At 45.1% G+C, this 20,120-nt stretch overlaps 1 pseudogene across 1 annotated transcript in view; it reads left to right on the forward strand.

Annotated features, from left to right (window-relative positions):
* The window catches only part of LOC144141545 (uncharacterized), a 60,113-nt pseudogene that overhangs the window by 29,738 nt on the left and 10,255 nt on the right, over nucleotides 1–20,120 (forward strand). The window contains exon 8 of the transcript XR_013316638.1: nucleotides 6,048–6,293. The product of XR_013316638.1 is annotated as an uncharacterized LOC144141545 (transcript). The remainder of the gene's footprint in view (nucleotides 1–6,047; nucleotides 6,294–20,120) is intronic.

The raw sequence follows: 20,120 nt of genomic DNA on the forward strand, positions 1-20,120 counted from the left end.
CTTAAATACGAGAAAAGTATAGACTGTTTCAAAGTAAAATTCCAAAGAAGTGCTTAAAAGGACTATCACGTGAATCAAAATGCTTCAATCATTTTTGCAATGTTGGAAAGCAGTTGGAAGCACCTAATAAAGAGAAATGCGACGTAATGCTGCGACCGCTGAAACACACCTTGAAAATTAAAGCTTGCAGAAGATAACCAGGTTTATCTAAATGTTGGAGACTCAACTTAGTTCTGTATTTTGTAAACCATTTTAACTTGTGGTTTCTAGCATGGCAAAGAATTCAGCATCGATGGTTATGGCATGACCAAGAAAGTATGCTTGCAATAGTGTGGGCCAGCGGCTGCCCAAGCAATGGTTGGCGCTGATAGGGACACAACCTGATGGTTGTAGACTAGCTGGCTATGATGGATGCAGTTGGTGAAATGCCTTGGTCGGGCTTACTGTATTATTTCATTTTTCTGCCATGTGTTGCTCAGGGCGTGGACTAAAGTGCTTGCATGGGAGGCTGACCAAAAGAGGCAGCAGTGCATGAGGCTGTGTTGCTGGGCTAGTTGGCTTTGAGGGGCCATAAAGGTAAAACACAACTTTGTTGTACTCACTCAGCTCCATTCCAGCCACGAAGGACACTTTTTAACCAAAAAACTAAGCACAAGAAGTATTGAAGGTTGAAATTTCAAGCTACAGCGAGGTGGTAATATGGGCAGGAGTGGCATATGGGCCAGTGCTACAAACAGTAATCAGTGTGTTAACTGCACATTAGCATTCAAGCGATATGATCAAACGGAATTGGAGGCCCCATTATTAGTCGCCCAACCTTGTTTCTTGGTGGTGGCTTAGGCCAGCAAAAGAAGATTCTATGACATCATGGAGAAATGGCCTGAAAGTGATTTCATTTGTTTGCACAAACTGGACGGCACTGCTGCATGGAGTACACATAAATGAACTAGCGTCACTCAACACTAAGTACTACTTTACATTGAGCTTGCTTTGCTTTTTGCCCTTATTGCTGCCCAAGTTTAGCAGATACACTTGCCCCCCCCCCCTCTTTTTTTCCCTCTCTCTCTGTAAAGAGCGCGTGTGTTAATGTCTGGGTGGTTTTCCCTGCTTTTGCGTTTAACTTTTTTTTTTTCTGTTGTGGAAACAATTGAAAAACTTGTGGCCGTTTTCAGGTTAGTATCGCTGTTCTTTGATGTGTACATAAATCTACATATTTTAGGTAGCTGTGTATGATTTCAGGATTTTAAATTTTCCCCCGAGAAAATATTTTTTTTTACAAGTAAGGGAGCTGCGTCTTATGGATCACAGTGGCATAGAAAAACTGCTATGTCTTGATAACGTAACTTTAAATGGAAGCGCTGAATTGGGCGCAGGGATGGGCTGTGTGTTGCTTCCTTTTCAAGCTACAATGCACCAAGTAGCACAACACACAGTCTTTTTATTAAACATGAGTAAGCTGAGCAAGCCGTGTTCCTAATTTATCTCAAAACGGCTACAAGAAAACAGTGCGTGGGCGGGGCAAGACAAGCAAACGGATGCAGCACTTGCCTAGTCACCTTCAAATGCTGTTTTCCTGTTTTGAAATCATGCACCAAGTAGCCCTCTTCTGCGTCGTCCTGCTACAAAAAGCTCTGTTTCATACGCACCCCAAAATGTGGCAACACAGCTCGTAGTGGGGCTCGTACGACTGTGTTTGAAGCTTATTTTGTGCGGGATAGTAGATTTGGTATCGTGGTTCAACTCATCACAACATTTATATACAGTGCCCTAACTTTGTATTGTACGGAGTTACCATAGACAGCACCCTTCGCGCAGCAGTTGAGTAGAAACAAGCGAGCAGTTTAAGGGGGACTCACCTGATCACATTCCTATGGGACTCACCACTTCATGACCCATGGGTTTAATCATGTACCAACACATAGACATGTTCCTAATGGCCTACTTTGGTTCTTTCATAAATAAATCGCTTCGTTGTTGAAATCAAAAATAAACAAGAAACACTTTGGTTTATCTAGTTTTCACTAGATGGCGCTAGCTGGCTAGCAAGTGAGAGTGTTCTGTATTTATTTCAGTACGGAAGTAGCATATTTGTAAAATAAGCAAACTATGCTGTTTTGAACGTTTGTGTGCATTTGTAAAACATTTCGTATTCGTGCACGATGGTTTTTAAGCCCGTGGGTGATGAAGTATTAAGTCCCATAGGAATGTTAACAGGTGAGTCCCCTTTAAAGGCCAACTGCACTCAAATTTTTCTTTGTCCGAATTTGATCCGGATAAGCAGTCTAATCTCTTAAAATCACCTTGGTGAAATCCTAAGCTTCGTAAGCACACAGCACACTACGTACCGTCGTTCAAAGTAGCTCCGTGCAGACGAGGTTTGCACCTGGCGGAGAGTCGTCGAAACAAGTTCCGAGCGGCCTGACGAAGGTTGGGGAACCGGTCCCGTAGAGCTCGCGCTTTTTCAGCGGCTTGCACGGCGCTTCGCCAGGCTCAGGGACGCGTTCGCCCAGCGTTTCTCTGCTACACCACCACGCTGTACCTCCGTCGCCATCACATGCTTCAAACTAACCACATAGGTAGCAATATCCGCCTTTTTTTTTTTTTTTTTCAGGGTAATAAAATAAGTTAGAAGCCTACAAACTATACACGCGCTTGCGAACGTTCTGGAGCTAGCAAAACTCTTTTACTTGAAAATAATATTTCTACCAAGTAGAAAAATAGTGCGACACGCTCACTTGCCTTACATTTGTCATTCCTATTGCATCTATCACAGTAAAAAATGAATTATTATAAATTCTTGACCACTTGCACTTCTGCGTCCAATAATTGCAATATTTAGGTCACTTTCATTTCTTAGACCTGTCCAAAGTTTTGCGACCTAACTAGAGTTGTTGTACACGCGGGTGTAAACATTTGTGCGGCTTTTTCCTCACTCGCTAACAATAAAAATCAGCCTTGCTCATGGTAGCTAATACATCCGCACAAATATCGTCTGTTGTCTTCGCGAAGTGCGAAAGCTAACAAAACTACTCCTCCCATAAACAATAAGCTTGATTTTTTTCGATTCCCGAATGAAGTAGTTACTTTTTAGAGGGCTAGATTTAGTTTACTTGAAAGTAAAAGGTTTTGAACAGCACATGTTTCTGGTGAAAGTAGAAAACATTGGTCGATACTAGGTAACTTTTTTCGTGTTTCAGTGCATCTTTTAGCTGTGGAAGCTGGCTTATAGTTTTTAATTCCTTTTATAATTCAATTCTCTGTGTGTGCACAGGGGGAAAATACTGGGCCGATATTCACGAAGCTGTTTGCACGTAATGTATAGTAAAAGTAGTGATTGTTCTCCAGAAGCCCGCATGTAGTTTATTCCATTCAAAGAGAGCGACGTGACAGCCGAGGCGCCGACTAACCAAAGCTGTTTTTCGATATCGTACGAGCACCTAGCTTTGTAAATCAGGGCCCACTTTTTTACTCTCAATGCCAAGGATTGCTGCAACGGCAGTTATTCTTACGATAAAATAAATGTTATACGATCTACAATCATTTTGATTGATGGCAACGCGATGTCGGGATTGCACCTAACTCCATTACCCTGGCCAAACGTTACTGGGAGTTCTGTGGAAATAACAGTGTGAAACGCGACGCTACCACGTGCATTTGAAGGCGGCTATGAGCGGCTTCCGGTTCTGGCATGGCCGCTTCCGTTCCATCACGGACGTCACGTCCGGCTGGCGGTAAAGGCCGCCTTTTCTATTCAGTTTTGGTTCCGAAAACGCCAATGTCGTGAGCCGTTTGCGTCGCCCGTGTTCATGTTTGAAACGTAGTATTTTGCATTTCGCACTCATTTTATGTGTACTATTCGGTGAAATTATTTTTACGTTGTCAAAAATTTGAGTGCAGTTGGCCTTTAGTGAGACAACCTCGCAAGCCTCTGGCACTCTGTCTAATTGCAGCTCTATTTCTCAGAGTCCTACTATCACACTTGCCCTGCCGTGTTATCTGACACCAGTGTCTAGATGGTGCACAGATCTCGTAGCATAGTTACTGTAAAGTTCCGAAAGAACGCCCACCCAAAGTACAGTGATAAGTGAAAATTAGGGATGGCTGAACTTTCGGGTCAGGAGCAAAAAAACTACAAAAAGGTGGCCACACCGCCAACCGAAACTGCGCGGATATCAAGAACAAATTCAAGATGGGCAAACTTTCAGGTCAATCGCGGAAAAGACAAATGAGTGACCACATCAGCACATAAATAGACGATTTGCTATAGGTGATAAATAGATGATTTTGTTCACTCATCGGTGCTAAAGCCATCGATTTTAGGGGGTGGGCGATCTTTGGGGTCTTTCAGTGAATTGAATATTTCACCCGTAAGGGGGGCGGGGGCGATGTTTCGGTGGAGGGCGTTCTCTCGGAACTTTATGGTAATTCAGTGTTACTTTTGACTGTTAACACTTTTCGGTGCCGTTTCAAGGACCTAAGTTATTTTGAAATGGCACCTTTTCATGAACTTGGTGCTCTTTCCGCCCTCAAAATTGGTGAGAGGGTGCTAGCTGGTATACTGTACTGGAGCGGCTACATTCTTCTTTCTCGCTTGTGGAGACAGTGTTCAAAATTGCGAGCTTGTCTTGCAAAGACAAAACTTTTTGTTTTCTGGCAGCAGAACTGACCATCGACAAACAGACACCACAGATAGCACTGGCACGTCTGACTACCAGGCCCAGCACTTAACCGACATCACACTCACACGGGGGGTAACCATAGCGTTCGCACCGCACGGTAGTTTGTGGTGCAGACAACATTGGCTAATTTAGTGGATTTCTTCAGCCGATTTTTCAGAAAAACTGCGAAAAACAGTGGCTCATCAGCATAGAGAATTCGTCACGTCCAGGGTAACCATCACAACACGTTCGTTACATGGAGGTCGCAAACACATGGGTTTCAATGGGGCTGGAATTGGGGAATTAAAAAACTTGGTTAAATCCAGTAATTTGTTACATAGAGATTCGTTACATCCAGGTTTAACTGCATCTTACAACCAGGACATGTACCGTGAAGATCTCATTGAGGCAATCACTATTGTGATTTTGAAAGCATCTGTCATTAAAAACAGCACATTTTAGGGGTTTCCAACTGTGCAGTCACACATAGTGCAATCAAAAACGTGTAGTTGTTTTACAAAGTAGTTGCCTTAACCCTCGAATTCCTAACCTGGTTGTCCTGATCCACTTTAGTAGTAGTTGTCGTGGCACATATTTGTTGTTTGTGATGAACTGTTCTCGCATTGTGAGAATGGTTTAAATTTCATGGTGCAAGGTGTCATGATACACAGGAACGCAAGGAACTTAACCATGAGCCAGAAGGGGATGGAAGGTTTTGAGTCTGTCAGTAATTAGCACTCTGCTTTTCTGTTGCGAAATATTTCATGGGGATTAGGAAGTATGCTGAGAATTTGCTGCAGTTGTGAAAGCCAGGTGCACTCAAGAAATATCTTAAGCCCACAGGTTTTGGTTGGCACTGCGGAAATACGCAAAAATCTGGCAACGACGACCTAATGCTACTTCATTGAAGGATGTTGCAGTTAACACGCCTTCCTCACCCAAGTGTGTGTGTGCATGCATACACTTTCAATCTCACACTCTTTCTTAGTTTTAAAGTGTTTTTTTGTTGGAATGCATGGAGCACACACACAGAAATCATGAAATGCTCCTCTAGAGTAGGAGCAATGAGGCTGCCCACATGCTGCCCACATGTGGCAGTCTTGTGTTTAGAGGTATCCTCTTGCTCCTCACTTCAGTGGCAGAGCTTGCGAGGTATGTGCATCCCCAGTTCATGCTCCGTGTGTCAATCTTTTTTTCCATGGAGCCAAATACTACAAATTTTACGCTAGAAGAATCACGTGCCACTGTGTCCAGTTAGTTTGCTAGAAGGACGCATTGTGGACGGTTCAGGTTTTCGTTGGCAACCTCCTCGTTGCTTTTTTATTGATGATAGGAAGCGCCTGTGTGTAAGCACCCCCCCTCCTCCCTCTTTTCCCTGCTGCCCCGCAGGACCTTTGCCTTTGTGGAGTTCCCGAGCGAGGCGGTGGCGGAGCGCAACCTGAAGCGACTGGAAAAGGTCAAGCTGCGGGGCCACAGCCTGCGGGTGGGCTACCGGGGGGCCAAGAGAGCCGACTTGCCCTCCACCTGGCGGGAGGTGCCCAACCAGCTGTGCGTGTACGGCCTGCCCCAGGGGCTCTCCCAGCATCGGGTGGCCAGGCTATTCCCCACCGCCACCCAGGTGGCCACCATGGCCTTGTGAGTAGCCTTGGATGGGCCACGCATGCCATGCTAATATTAAATACTAGAGGGAGATCTGTCGCTGTGATTGCGTGCCTTCATGTGCACCGCCATTGTGGCTGGAAGCATTGCTCACTTACTTAATCTGGCTTGCAACATGCCTTCTTGTGGCCTCTTACGACAGAGGCAACAATGGGCAACATCTATTTTTTAAGTGCAGCACTCTTTCGGGGCTCGCCTTGTCATTGTAGCTCGCTGTAACGCTAGATGTCAAGCAACTGCGGGATCAGGTGGCGCAGCAAGATAACGGACCCAAGTAGAGCTTAGCATACCCGTCATAGGGCGTCCTGCAGAGGCTTCGAAAACCAAGCGGTTTAAATAGTCATAACCGTTCGACACTTGTGAATCACTGGCGCTTGTCATACATCTCCCCGTTTTTTAGCCCAAAGAAAACTGCCAGTACATTTGAGGCAAAACATACATAATTAATCCACAGCGCCCGCGTTCATTTAGTTAGGAACACTTGTTGGGTTGGTTTTTACGATGGTAAGTGAAAAAAAGTGGCAGTACTATGCCGGCACGTGCGGGAGGGGAAGCAAGCACAAAAAGAACAGAACTCCCGCTGGTGCTGTTTGAGGCAGGGGGGGCACGCAAGCACTGCGGAGGTGGAAAATTTGAATTGCATTGGGTGGTGGCAGTGGGCGGATAACAGCGCTACAGCCAATTATGACGAGTCACTGCTCTGCACATCCGACAGCTTTCACGTTGAGTGGAATGGCTGTTTTCTTTTTTTGAAGATTTTGAAGTAGAGAAGCTTTTGAAGATTTCGGACAAAAACGTTTCTTAGTTACGCTTTCATATTACAATAACTTTTAACTAAACACAATAGTTAAGATTTACACAGCTGCAGGCAACTTCGTTAAGGGGGCACACTGCTGTTAAAATTGCTCCTTTTAATTTTAAAGTAAACTATGTGAAACTTGCCAGTCTTGCTGCTTTTTTTTCACTGATTTCAAATGTGGCATTATTTTTTTAGTGAATCAATTAGTCACGAAGATAATTAGAGATAATTAGCCAATTTTGGAGGAACGATAGACAAAACAGTGTTAGTTGTAAAACTGGAATCTTTACATTTTTAATACTATGAACTCTGGTGAATGCGATAAAAGAATTGGTGTTTTGATGCATCGCTTGGAGCTAATTTTACAGCTCATTAAACTTTGGTGCCACCAGTGACAAGGAACCACTTTGAATGCCTATTTCAAACACCAAAGTTTAATGAGCTGTAAAATTAGGTTTAAGCGATGCATCAATAAACCGATGCTCTTGTTACATTCACTAGGGTTCATAGTACTGAGAACTGTAAAGATTCCAGTTTTATGACTGTTTGTCTATTGTTCCTCCAAAAATGGCTGATTATCTCTAATTATCTTGGTAACTAATTCACTGACTCAAAAAATAACAGCATATTTGAAATCAGTGAAAAGAAAGCAGCAAGACTGGCAAGTTTCACAGAGTTTACTTAAAAATTAAAAGGAGCGGTTTTAAGAGCAGTGTAGCACTTTGGTAGCACCAGTGGCAAGGAGCCATTTTGAGTGCCCATTTCAAACACCAAAGTTTAACGAGCTGTAAAATTAGTTTCAAGCGATGCATCAAAAAACTGCTTCGATTATTGCACTCACCAGGGTTCATAGTATTGGAAAATATAAAGATTACAGTTTTATGACCAACACTGTTTTGTCTATTGCTTGACTAAAAATGGCTAATTAGTGCTAATTATATTGGGAACTAATTGACCTACTGAGAAAATAATGGCATATCTGAAATCAGTGGGAGAAGAGCAGCAAGACTGACAAGTTTTACACTAGAAAATTAAACGAAATTGTTTTAAGACCAGTGTCCCCCCTTAAAGGGAAGGGGAAGAGGTTTTAGAATTAAAAGAAGAGTTGACTAGCAGCAAGTAGACATTGAATAGTTCCCGTGTAGGAAATATTTTCGCAATAGTACATGCAATAGAAGTGGCGCAATGCGCAAATAAAAGTGGCCCGATGCCCCGCCCCCATCTCGGCGCGCGATGCCGGAAGACCAAAGAGCGCAGGCGAAAACCGGCCTGAAAACGTCATACCTGGACTTCCGGCCAGATCAGCCGCCTCTGCCATGCTTTTTTTGTGTGTTTCCTGTAGAGGCTCGCCACAGGAAAAATGATACTTGTTGTTGCTGTTGATAACACTTATTTGCACAATTTTCGTGTTCAAAAAGTATGCATGAACGCCAAATGAGGCATACGTTACCATGCCGTATTCCTAAGCAGAATAATACCACGCTGGGATGTTTTATAACATACGGAAGCGACAACCGAGGTGGCTGGGCTTGATGACAGAGAATATACTACACTACGTTAGATACTTTGTGAAACGCTCCAATGCGTTTTTCCCATATCTTTTTTTTTCTCTTTTTGATGCAACGGACGTGAATGTCCACATTAAATGCTACATTTAGGAAGGACGGTGAATACTGCTGTACTTTGGCCCGGGACGTTTCGTTCCGTTCTAGAAAGAAAGTCACATTTGTTCAGGAAATACCTGTTTCGGTAAACACGTCGGTTTTCTTTCCCTATGGGCTTAGAACAGTGTTCTAAAACCCAATTTTTGGTGAAAATAAAACAAGGGGCCAATCCTGATAGAAGTTCTCTCTTGGCTAATAGGTCAACAGTACTCCTACAAAGTAAAAGAACCAAGACCACCGCATTACTTATTTTGCAAGTGTAAATGCCACGATAAGGTAATATATTTGTCTGGAATGAAAAAACACCGCTCCGAACCACCACCCCAACATAATTTGTGTTGACTGGGGGGGCCTAATTCTTTGCCCAAGATTCCGTGTGCGAAAGTCAAGCCCTACTAGAGCCGATAATGCTGCGGAGGCGCCAGTATGCTACAGTGTTTTCAGAATAAATGCAAGTCAAGCAGTAAGACGCCACTCATCGAAGCACAGCTAGCGATTGCGGTGGCGCCTTAGCATCGCTGCCCAAATGGCACGCATGCGTGTGCGCACGTGTGTGTGTGTATGGGGATGAGTAAGGGGTGTGGGGTGGGCGCAATGGACAAAGGAAATTCGGCAGCAGAGCCCGATTGTTGGTTTATGCGTGTACCGGAAACATATGTCTGGCATATATGTTTACAGTGCATGAACGCTATTTTTTCGCCCAGTGCACTAACGTGCTTTTCGCTGGTAGATCGTTTATAAAACGCCGCTTAATCTTGGGCATAAATGGTTTCGTATATAGTAACAAACAGTTCAGCCAGTACCTAATATTAACATAAGGAATAGAAACCCTTTATGCTGGTTGCCTAATTCAGAAATATTTTGACGGAACCCTCTAGCCGACGGTCACTGCTTTGGGGTTCTCGGTCGTGTAAAGCAAGTTTATGCTCCAAGATACTTGAACCAGCAGCACGGGAAGTTGGAAAATAAACTTGCAGTCATGTGCGAACACTAAACTGCAAGCTAAATTGCCGAAAAGGCAAGCGCCGCTGTCGCGCGATTGTTCCCAATGCTTCCGACAACCCGCGCGGCCGAAGGGTGGCGTCATGACAGACGCAACCAATCAGAGGCGTCAAAGACGAAAAGCGTGCGCCTTTCATACGGGACCGCGCGTTTTGCAAGGTAAATGCCGGTTCGACTCATGTACGATAAAATTCAATGTGATATTTGGAGTCACCGCGCAAGAAACTATATAAACGTGCCTCTAACTCAATTTTTTTGGAAAGCGCTTCAGCTTCCCTTTAAGGAGCCGTGCCAAGTGTTGATGAAGTGCATCTCCACAGTAAACGACAGCACACACATTGAAGAGCGGCTTGCCTAAAAACTAGCGCCAGATTTCCTAAAATAGGGAGCGAGTGGGGTGGTTGGCGCATTTCCCTTAAGTATGTATTTGTATGAAACTCTATGGGTCATAGAAGGGAAGGAGCGAGACATGGAAAACCCAACACAGCAGTGTGCTGCTTGTGTGGGATGTCCGGGTCATATTGAGACTACCACACTTGCTCAGTTGTTATGCAGTGGTTAATCAACACTTGAGCTCGTTTTGTAGCAGTGGGACATTTTATTCCCACAAACATCCCCCTCCTCTTAAAAAAAGTTCAGAAAGCTTGAAACTTTGCAAGTTTGGAACTGGGCTAGTGTCTATTATCTTGCACTTAGTGGATTACAGGCAAACACACACTAGAGGCTTATTGTTTGCATGCCTCTGTTACATTAGAGGTCAGTTTAATGTCCCTTTAGGGTTGAGTTGGTGGCAACCGAAGGGCCATTTTGATATAAACCAACATGTTGACACCGTCTCAGCTAGAAGGCTACAATTAAGCCAAACTAGAATACTTCGATTACAGAAGTTGCTTAGGGATGTTTGCTGCTGCGTAACGGTAAGTTGGGATAATTAAAATATCAGTGCCTTTATCAATCTTTATCAACAGTGCAAATAAAGGGGGGAAAATATGCTGTCTGATGGTTAAAATTGTTTGAAAGTGAACTTGGAAACTATGTGACGCGCACACTTGATTGATTGATTGATTGTAGGGTTTAACGCGCCGACGCAACGCAGGCGATGAGGCGCGCCGTAGTGGAGTGCTCCGGATTAATTTTGACCACCTGGGGATCTTTAACGTGCGCCGAAATTTCGTACACACGGGCGTTTTTGCTTTACGCCTCCATCAGAAAAGCGGCCGCCGCGGGACGTGCACACTTGAGGCACTACAGAAACAAAAAGAAAGCAAAACCACAATCTTGGCAAGTATTTCCATCAAAGGACATGCATGGTGGTCCCCCGTGGCAACTTTTGTGTGCATTCTCAATAGGTTACCATCAGCTCACTCCCGCCTGCCTGTCAAAATAACAGAGCCTGCTATCTTTAGAGGGAGGGGGTTTATCAGCTCACTCCCGCCTGCCTGTCAAAATAACAGAGCCCGCTATCTTTAGAGGGAGGGGGTTTCTTCCACTCATGCACGCGTCTGTGTGCTTTTCAAAGGATCTGTGGAGGAGTGTGCATAATTTACAAGCACACTACACCAGGTGACAGCAGCCCTTCTTTAGTGCGGGAAGTGGAGGAAACGTTAAAAAAAGTTGGCACTGCCACAATACAATTTCCACTAGACAACTTTTAGTGCCACAAATCTCGGATTGCCAGGTTACAAAGTACTGTGATGGCTTCTGGATAAGATAATTTGCCTGTGGTCTTATGAACATACACATTGTGCACCTGGCGACCCTTGGTAGGTTGCTTTCATGCTCGCAGTGTGGGAGGAGCACTGCTGTAATCGTGATTTGGGATTGCACTCTCGGGGTCGCAAAGCAGTTCTGAAAAGAGACAATGTTATGCTTTATTTGTTGATTTCTAAGGGTGGAAAGTAGCTTTCATCATTTAACAAGCACCGTAATACAGTAAAACCCTGTTACAAGAGACACTGTTACAAGAGACAGTTTGTTATTAGAGACATTTGAGTGAAAGCGGTTTGGTTGGTTGTTCTATGTTCGCCATGTTAGCAGCATTGCATACAAGAGACCTTGGTTACAAGAGACGTTTCTTGGGTCCCTTGAGTGTCTCTTGTAATGAGATTTTACTGTATCTATAAAGTGCCCAGTCTACAGGGTAAAACCGAAGCTAGTTTAGCTTTATTGTCCCTTCCATGGAGAAGGCCTGATTATGCTGCCTGTGAAGTGCATCACATTTGTTGAAGTGTAGTCTGCACCTACACTGCTTGCTATGTGTTGACAGATGGGACCAAGGAGCAGATTTTAGTGAGCTACATTGACACAGCTCGAGTCTGATCTAAATGGCCTCTTAACACTTTCATGCCTACGGCAAAAGCAGTGATTTTGGGTAGTCTAGCAAACAGTTTTTTCCTGGTCACAAAAAATATGCAACAGATCGAATCTGCCATTCGTATGGAATCGAATGGCAGAAGAGTAGATTTTCTTTGCAGTGGTAATTGTTTCAAACAGGAATTTGTATTTGCAGTAAAAGAAAAAAAAAAGGTGTACAGAAAAGTTTCGGAATAAACACAGAAAAAAATAAGCAAAAACGTCGATGTTGCTTCACACACACACACAAAAAATGTTTAAGATAAGAAATGTTTAAGATATACATTTCGTACATATACTATCAGTGCAAAACTCCTGCAAAGATCGCACGCCTAGCCGTAAAATTTTTTTGATTTACAGAAAAAATGTTGGCACTATAGTTGGTGACAGATTAACTCTGCAGCGGCTTTTTCAAGATCAAAGGGATTTTGTGTTCATCTGCAACCAATGGCGTCTCGCTGTTTGTGTGACGCCTGCGATGTATGTTTGAGAGAACTACTTCCAATATGGCGGCGCTCGCTTGCCGACCACCGACCTCTGCTGAGCCGTCCAGCGACAACGAGGTTGCCGAGAACCGAAAGCTCTGTATGCGATTTGTGTTACAAATGTGCTGTAGTGCATCAAGAAGCCGCTTATCGTCATCTGTCCCGTGTGTGTCTTGATGTGTCGTCGTTTGTACGTGAGGAAATCGTAGTGGCACTGGTGGGCCGTTTTATGCGGAACGTCGCCGCCGAACTCAATCTGAGAAAGTCGAAGCATCGAAGCTGCATCTGTTGCTGGTGTGATTGTGGAAATTGTGTCGGTGTAACGCAACCCCTGTGAGGAAATAAGGCGATTTGCTTTCATCTATGGCAGTAGCGGCGACAAGTTGCAAGCGTTTTCGTTCGTTGCTGTGAGTGTAGGCTGCGCCCGATGTTGAGCGCAGGTATAGTGAACTAGAATGATCTAGTGGCGCGAACGTCGAGGAAGGGGTGTGCTCTTTTGTGTAGAAACCACCAGCTCCTGCGCCCTTTTCGAGAGGCGCCGCCGTGGCAGTCGCTGTACTTCAGGCGATAGGCAGTGGTTATGGCTGTCGTTGTTCCGATGTTGGGTAGTAATTAACCTTTACAAAAAAAAAAGGGGAGGGGGGCTACTTGCGTCTAGGAACGTTTGCTAGGAACGTTTTGTTGCAAACCTGCCCATTTGAGCTGTAGGGCATGGTTTCTCAAAGTGGGTTCGGCGGAACCTAGCGGCGGAACCTAGGGGTTCCGCAGGCCCCTCCTCAGGATTCCGCGAGCCACTGATAAATTTTCCCTGGTTCCGCAGTCGCAAAGTCTTATATGGTGAACTTGAGGTGCGATCGATCTAAGGAACTTCCATTACTCACGCCCGAGTGTCAGTAAGCACATCTAGGCGCATAATAGAAACGCGCGAGCTGCACAATAAATCTCGCCAGCAACTTGTAGCCAGCCAGACTCCGAAAACGGGCCACGTGGTTAAACTACTGCACTTGAATCTCGGTCTTATATTACCCCCATGCGCATTTCTCCTGTTTGGAGATAGGTGCCGCTAGCGTATGCATTCGCGTAAAGTCGACGGGGAAAAAAAAAACGATACCCTTGCTTGCTTTTGAATTTATTGCACGTTAATGTAGCATTAACGGAATGAAAAATGGCGGGAGGTGGGGGGGGGGGGGGGGTTCCTTGGTACTTAACGGAACTTAGCAGGGTTCCCTGGGACCAACATGCTTGAGAACCCCTGCTGTAGGGAAACGGCTATAAATCGAGTTTGGTGTCGTCTGCTACCTGCGCAGACGATCGACACGAGCATACGTGTTCGATGTGCCGCCGGCGGACAACTGCTATGCTTAATTCTTTACGAATGGATTTACTTTTTTGTATTTACTGCAATAAAGTCCCGGCATGAACCTACTTGTGAATTTGCCTCTACAGAAGCAAATTATACCCAGTATTCACGCATCCAGTAGCACCCGGCTGATTTTCTCAGCAGCAAAGTTTGCAGTGAACAAATGACCTTCAGAGGAAACTTTCCCCGGGCACTTAGTGCTGAAGGCAGCGTCTCCAAATGTGGTTGTTTGAGACCGCAGCTTCGGTGTTAGCACGTGCAATACATGATCACTAAACTCCGTAGCCATCATGGCCCCTTTACAAGCTGAACTGCTGTCAGCTTCTTGTAGCACACTGTTCGCAACAGCTAGGGAATCTATTTCACCGCTTCCGCATAACACACCGCGAAAAAATGTTTGCGCCGACACTTTGTCGTCATGTGGGCAGAAGAGCACGAATTTCTCGTGAAAAAATTCTTGCTTTTCTTCTCTTCTTATCTATGTGGTAGCGAAAAGAACGTTTTGAACGTCGGCACAATTTAGCCGGCACCAGAGCTTTGAAGGAAGATTGACTTCTTGAAGATGGGTCATCGTGAAAGCATCCCATTCCATAGAACTTGCGACTTCATTTGATGAGCCCTGCGGAGAGAGAGAAGCCTCGTGGTGTGGCTGGCGCACCTCATCTTTTCCGGCTCTTGAGCTTTGTCGTGGCTTCTTGTTGGCTGCCGAAACTGAAACTCTTGTTGTTGCCCGCCTTTTCCTTTGCGGCTTCCGCGTGCTCCGTACAGAATTCGACGCACAGTCAGGCAGGACGGTAGGTACTGTACCTGGAGCCAGTGACAGTTTCCCGCGTGCAAGTCGCACTTCACAGCCGTTTATTACGTGGATGTAATCCCGCAATATGCATTCGGGCTCAAAGTGGCGCTCACCGACGGTTGAAGGTATGGTCAAGGGTTCGTCCAGTCTTCCCAAATTTTGTTCCCACTTTTGGCGCAGTTCATCGCCCAGGGGAGCGGCGAACAAAGACGCCTCCTTGGGAGCACCTGGGTACCCACTGTGACACCCCGGAGCAAAGCAATAGGTTTCCGTCCTTCGTTTTGACATCGCGGCTACCCGGCCTGCCTAACCTCTTTTCGACAGCACTCGCAATAACTATTTTCCTGACCACTGCATACCTCTTGCTTCTGTAGGGGAACATCACGGAAACGTAAAACACGCAGAAAATGAAAGGCCGGCCTCGACCATAAACAGACGGACAGTCTGTCTGACCGCGCGCCGCCAACGCATCGCACATCCGCTCGTATCGTCTGTGCCGCTAGCAGACGACACAGCGCTGCTTTGTTTCTAGCCATTGCCCGATGGCTCAAACGGGTCTAATAAGCAACAAAACGTTCCCAAAAAGGTACAGGGACAACAAATGTGAGAATCTTTCTTCCATATAGGTTAATTACTGTACCACACTAAAAAACGGCAGCGGCAATAGCTGGCGACCGCCCCAAGCAATGGCCCGTTCAACCGCGGTACCGTTTTCGGAGAAGGCGCAGTGGCGCCCCTGGCGGCGGTAGACGCGTTTTGCTTCAGCCGAACGCTGCAGAGCGCTCCCGTTCGCGCCACTGGATCAAGACATTTAGTTCAGTGTAAGCGCAGGCCTACGTGGTGTCCGTCTGGCCTGACGCGGATTGTGCAAACGTGTGTGGCGTGTTTTTTGGCCGGATGCGGCTGCTCGTATAGCCTTACACGTTATTAAGTCGATTGCCAAATTTTACGATGTAAGGTATCTTTCCTTACTGATTCGCGCATTCCTTCAGCTTGCCGGGGTACAAAGCAGCGGTGTGGGAGTTTTTTTTTTTCCTGGTGTAATCAGGTACGATTAAAGCATTATTGCAGAGACTCGCGAAGAATTAAACGTTCGTGCACAATTATCCGAGACTGGGTAGCTTTAAGAAAATCAGTATGAACCTGCCTTCCTGCAAGAGACGGGTGCCTATGGTGTTATGTTTATACCAATGGGCATATTATCGCACATACAAAAGTATGAACGAGTGAGAGTATTGTTGAGGTAATCAAATGTGGTGGCGTTTCGTTTCTTGGCTGTCATTGGTTGGTCGTAATCATCAGTAGCATTTTTAAAAGGTATAAGGGGGTAAATAAACATCGAAACTGTATGAGTGCTGGATTTTGAACCATGCTGTTGAAGAAAGCCGGAAGTGAGTGGCCCCGCGACATAACCACGTATTTTTTTATACATTGCCAAAAATACGCATGCGCTCAGCTTTTTTTTATGCCTGCTAAGCTTATGATGCATAAGTTCCCATCGCTACACAAACTGGCATTAGAGAAACTGACTATGCGTGGACTGAGGCTGCGTATTTTGTGTGCAGTGTGGAATTTCTCAGAAGTGTTGTCAGCTGTTAAAGTTGTTTTGGAATAGCTGAATGCATTTGCAAAGTTTGTGTGATGGGCTTTACTAGTTATAAAAATTTGTCTATTGCAGCTGTGTTGTAGTTGCAGCTCTGTTGTAGTGATGGCTGTAGTTTAATGATTGCATTCTGGTGCTTGTGCAGTCTAAGTTTCAACAAAGGGGTTACATAGTGTATTGGCAGACATTCAGATTTGCAGTGTCTCTGTCATAATAGACCGTTGTTATTTTAGAGTGGAGAACATGCTTGATCACCTTCCCATGGAGCATACTTTTATTTAGATTCAACACCGCTTCCCACTTTTAGATGTTTTTATTGTTCCAGCAACTGTGACAAGAGTCGGAGAGCCTTCAAACAGTGACTGAAGGGGGTTCAGATTGAAGAGCTGCAGTAATTGCAAACACTTGTGTATCAGGTAGAAATGGGTTATGTCACCCCTTCAGAATGCTATGTTCATACTTTTCAAGCATGCACTGTTACTTCTGGTTATACAGCTGCAAGAAGAATAGAAAACAGCGATGCGGCATAACAAAATGGTTTAGCTTAGGCCATCAGAGGGCCATGTCGCTGCTTTTTGAGCACACTCTGTTGCTTCCAGCTGTACAGACGTCACGCAGTAAAAATTGGAAAAACTTGCTCAGCAGGTCGCAATGGTTTTACGTCACTTCAAGATGCTATGTAACTCCTTCGCAAGGTTGAACTGTTGCTTCTGACTAGAAAGCTATGGTAAGAAGTGAAAGCTCTAATAAAATATGTTGGAATGTGTTCATGCCAGGCCTTCAGGCTGTAATGTTGCTGCTTCTTATGCACACATTGTAGCTTTTGGCCATGAAGTTGCGGTGAGATTTGAAGGTGCTTATGTAGTGCGTTGGAATGGCTTAATACCTGGCCATTAGGCTGTGATGTCAGTGCTTCTCACGCACACATTGTAGCTTCTAGCCATGAAGTTGCAGTGAGAGTTGAAGACACTTACCGTAAAAACCCGCGTATAATACGAACCCGCGTATAATACGAGGTGTAATTCGGGGACAGCAAAATCAGAAAAAAAGTTTTCATCCGCATATACCTAATGCGAGGTAAAGAGCACAGAAAACATTTATTTGCACTGAAGTTACCGTTCAGTCATTGTCAGTTTTCGCTTGCATTGTCTCCCGACGTGCGTGCAGTCATCGTCAGGTTCGCTGCCGCTGTCTCCTGAAGTCGCCTTGTCGGAAATGTCTTCCCTTAGAAAGTGGTCCTCAGTGCCATCAAGGGCGTTCGAGATGCCGAATTTCTTAAAACAGCGACTGACGAGCTCCTCTGGGATGCTGGCCCACGCAATCGCGATCCAGCCACAAAGCACGGCTGGAGAAACCCGCGTCAGCCATTCGGTAGCTGTCACTTACGGGTCTCCTGACCTCATCCACTCTTGGTAGCAGGACCTGATGCTGTCTTTGAAAGGCTTGTTGATGCAAACGTCTAGCGGTTGCAGCAGGGATGTCATTCCTCCTGGCATGACAATGAGTTCGGTGCGGGGTTCTCGCAACAACTTATTCATGGAATCGGCCAGGTGGCAACGAAAGGCGTCCAACACGAGCACTGACGGGAATCCCCAAAAGTGCTCCAGGCCGCCGACACCACACAGACTTTATCCAGCCAAGCACCAGTTGTTAACATTCTGCACCCACGAATGTTGCCTTCGGTGACGCCGAACTGCCATCCTGCGAAGCAATTCTTGATGGTCTCGGCACATAAAATAACTTTTCTTTTAATTGTAGCCGAATACTGTTTTCGTGCACCCGACATCGTGATAGACTTGCGGTGAACGTGCCGAGATTCTTTGCGTGGTCAAAACAATAAAAATGGCGCCGGCTGAGAAAAGCAGCAGCCAGCTAACGCCACCGCAAGATGGCGCACCCTCCGCTGAAACCGAAAGTGAAAATTTTTGGCTGAAAACTTTGGGATCCACATATAATACGAGGCGCCAATTTGACATAGTCAAATTTAAAAAAAAACTCGTATTATACGCGGGTTTTTACGGTACATAGTATGTTAGAATAAATTCATGCCACACTTTCAGGTTATGAAGTCGCTGCTTCTCTCACGCACACATTGTAGTTTCTGGCCATGAAGTTGTGCTGAGAGTTGAAAATGCTTATGTAGTACGTTAGAATGAATTTCTGCCACACCTTCACGCTGTGAAGTTGCTGCTTCTCACGCACACACTTGCTTTTGGCTTTAAAGCTGCATTAGGCATTGAAAACACTGGCGCAACAAATCAAAATGGATTCAACGTCGGGCTTTCAGGGTGCCACTTTGCTGCTGCTGGCTGGAAAGTGTGGTAAGAATAGAAAATGCTTGTGCAGCAGCCCATGACACCTTGACAAGAGGCAGTGAGAATTAAATATTTTTTCTCCCTGTTCCAGTTCGGTGCTCTGAATGGTTGCAGAAGTGGACAAAATGGAAATGCTTGCATGAAGATGTCAGCACATTTTTAAATAAGTCACTTAGATCTCATGTTCATACTCATTATTGGGCCTGTTGAGCTTAGTCTAAATAGGTGCGGTAAGAATTGAATGCACTTGTATAGCCGTTCGTTCAAGTTTCGTATGGGGCAGTCGGTGTTCGACGTCACCGTTTGGTGTACATAGGGGAGGATTATTGGCTTCGGGAAGATTATCAGAAATGAAAATGCTTCCATAAAAGTTTGACATGGCTGCAAAGAAACTACATGTTGAACTGAATATTTTCTTTATGTATGCTATTTCAAAAGCCTCATCAGTAATAAAAATATCTTCACGGTAGGCTGCTGCATATCAGTGTAAAGCCAATGAAAGTTGAATGTAGCACAACTTGCAAAGTAGAACTTCGGAAGGATGCATTTGTAGGTCACTATTCATTTTTTCGATAAAAGCTTGCAACAGTAATTTTTTAGGCGGCTGCTAGTGCTTAAAGGTGTTTTTCTATCAATTTTCACTGCCAGTCACAGTTCTCTGCCTTATCATTCCACTGTAAACTGCGGGGTGGTGATATGACGCTAGAGAAACGGCCGCAGCTGTTTTATTACATCGCCGGAAAACACCTCTGAAATCGTCGCCTGGATTGAAAGCATGACACCGTATACTGTCAATCTAACCAACTGACGTAGAGCGTCTTGCACTCACGTGTCTCGTGAAGTAGCAATGATTAGACTTGTAACGTTTCACATCCTGCAATTCTCTGCTTGCGCCATATGGTGTTGTCGTCTCGTTTAAGCGGAAAAAAATAACTCTTGTTTCTTCGCACCTACAGCTGATTTTGCAAGGCAGGACACCTTATACGGCATCGCGATCTCCACTGTTAGTGTGCGTCACCGCGATAGGTGTTTGCAGGGCGTCACTACGTTCAAAATGGTCACATAGAACAATATGTGGCCCGTTGATATCGCGGCTGATTTCTGAAAGGCACCACTGAATTTTTGCCTCTGGTTTCCTTTTCATCCTGGGCTTACACAGTCCATGCACTGCATCCAGCCATTGTGGCGATGAGCCGCCCCTTTCTTCCACCCTGTTTTTACGACGCTTGATTTAACGGTGATGATGGCTGTGGAAGATATTGTACCGACTACATTTCTTGACAAGGAGTGCACACGCAAAGTGAAGGAATCATGGAGGAAAGAAGAAATAGTCGCACTGCGACGTGCAGTGATCGAAATTCGAACTGTTCAGACCCAAAAATCGTATGCACGTTGTTTATATGTTAATCCAGTTGTCTAACAGTACA

Source organism: Haemaphysalis longicornis, unplaced genomic scaffold (assembly GCF_048455015.1).
Source record: "Haemaphysalis longicornis isolate Haplotype H1 unplaced genomic scaffold, Haemaphysalis longicornis Haplotype H1 scaffold_1, whole genome shotgun sequence".
Taxonomy (NCBI): Eukaryota; Metazoa; Arthropoda; class Arachnida; order Ixodida; family Ixodidae; genus Haemaphysalis; species Haemaphysalis longicornis.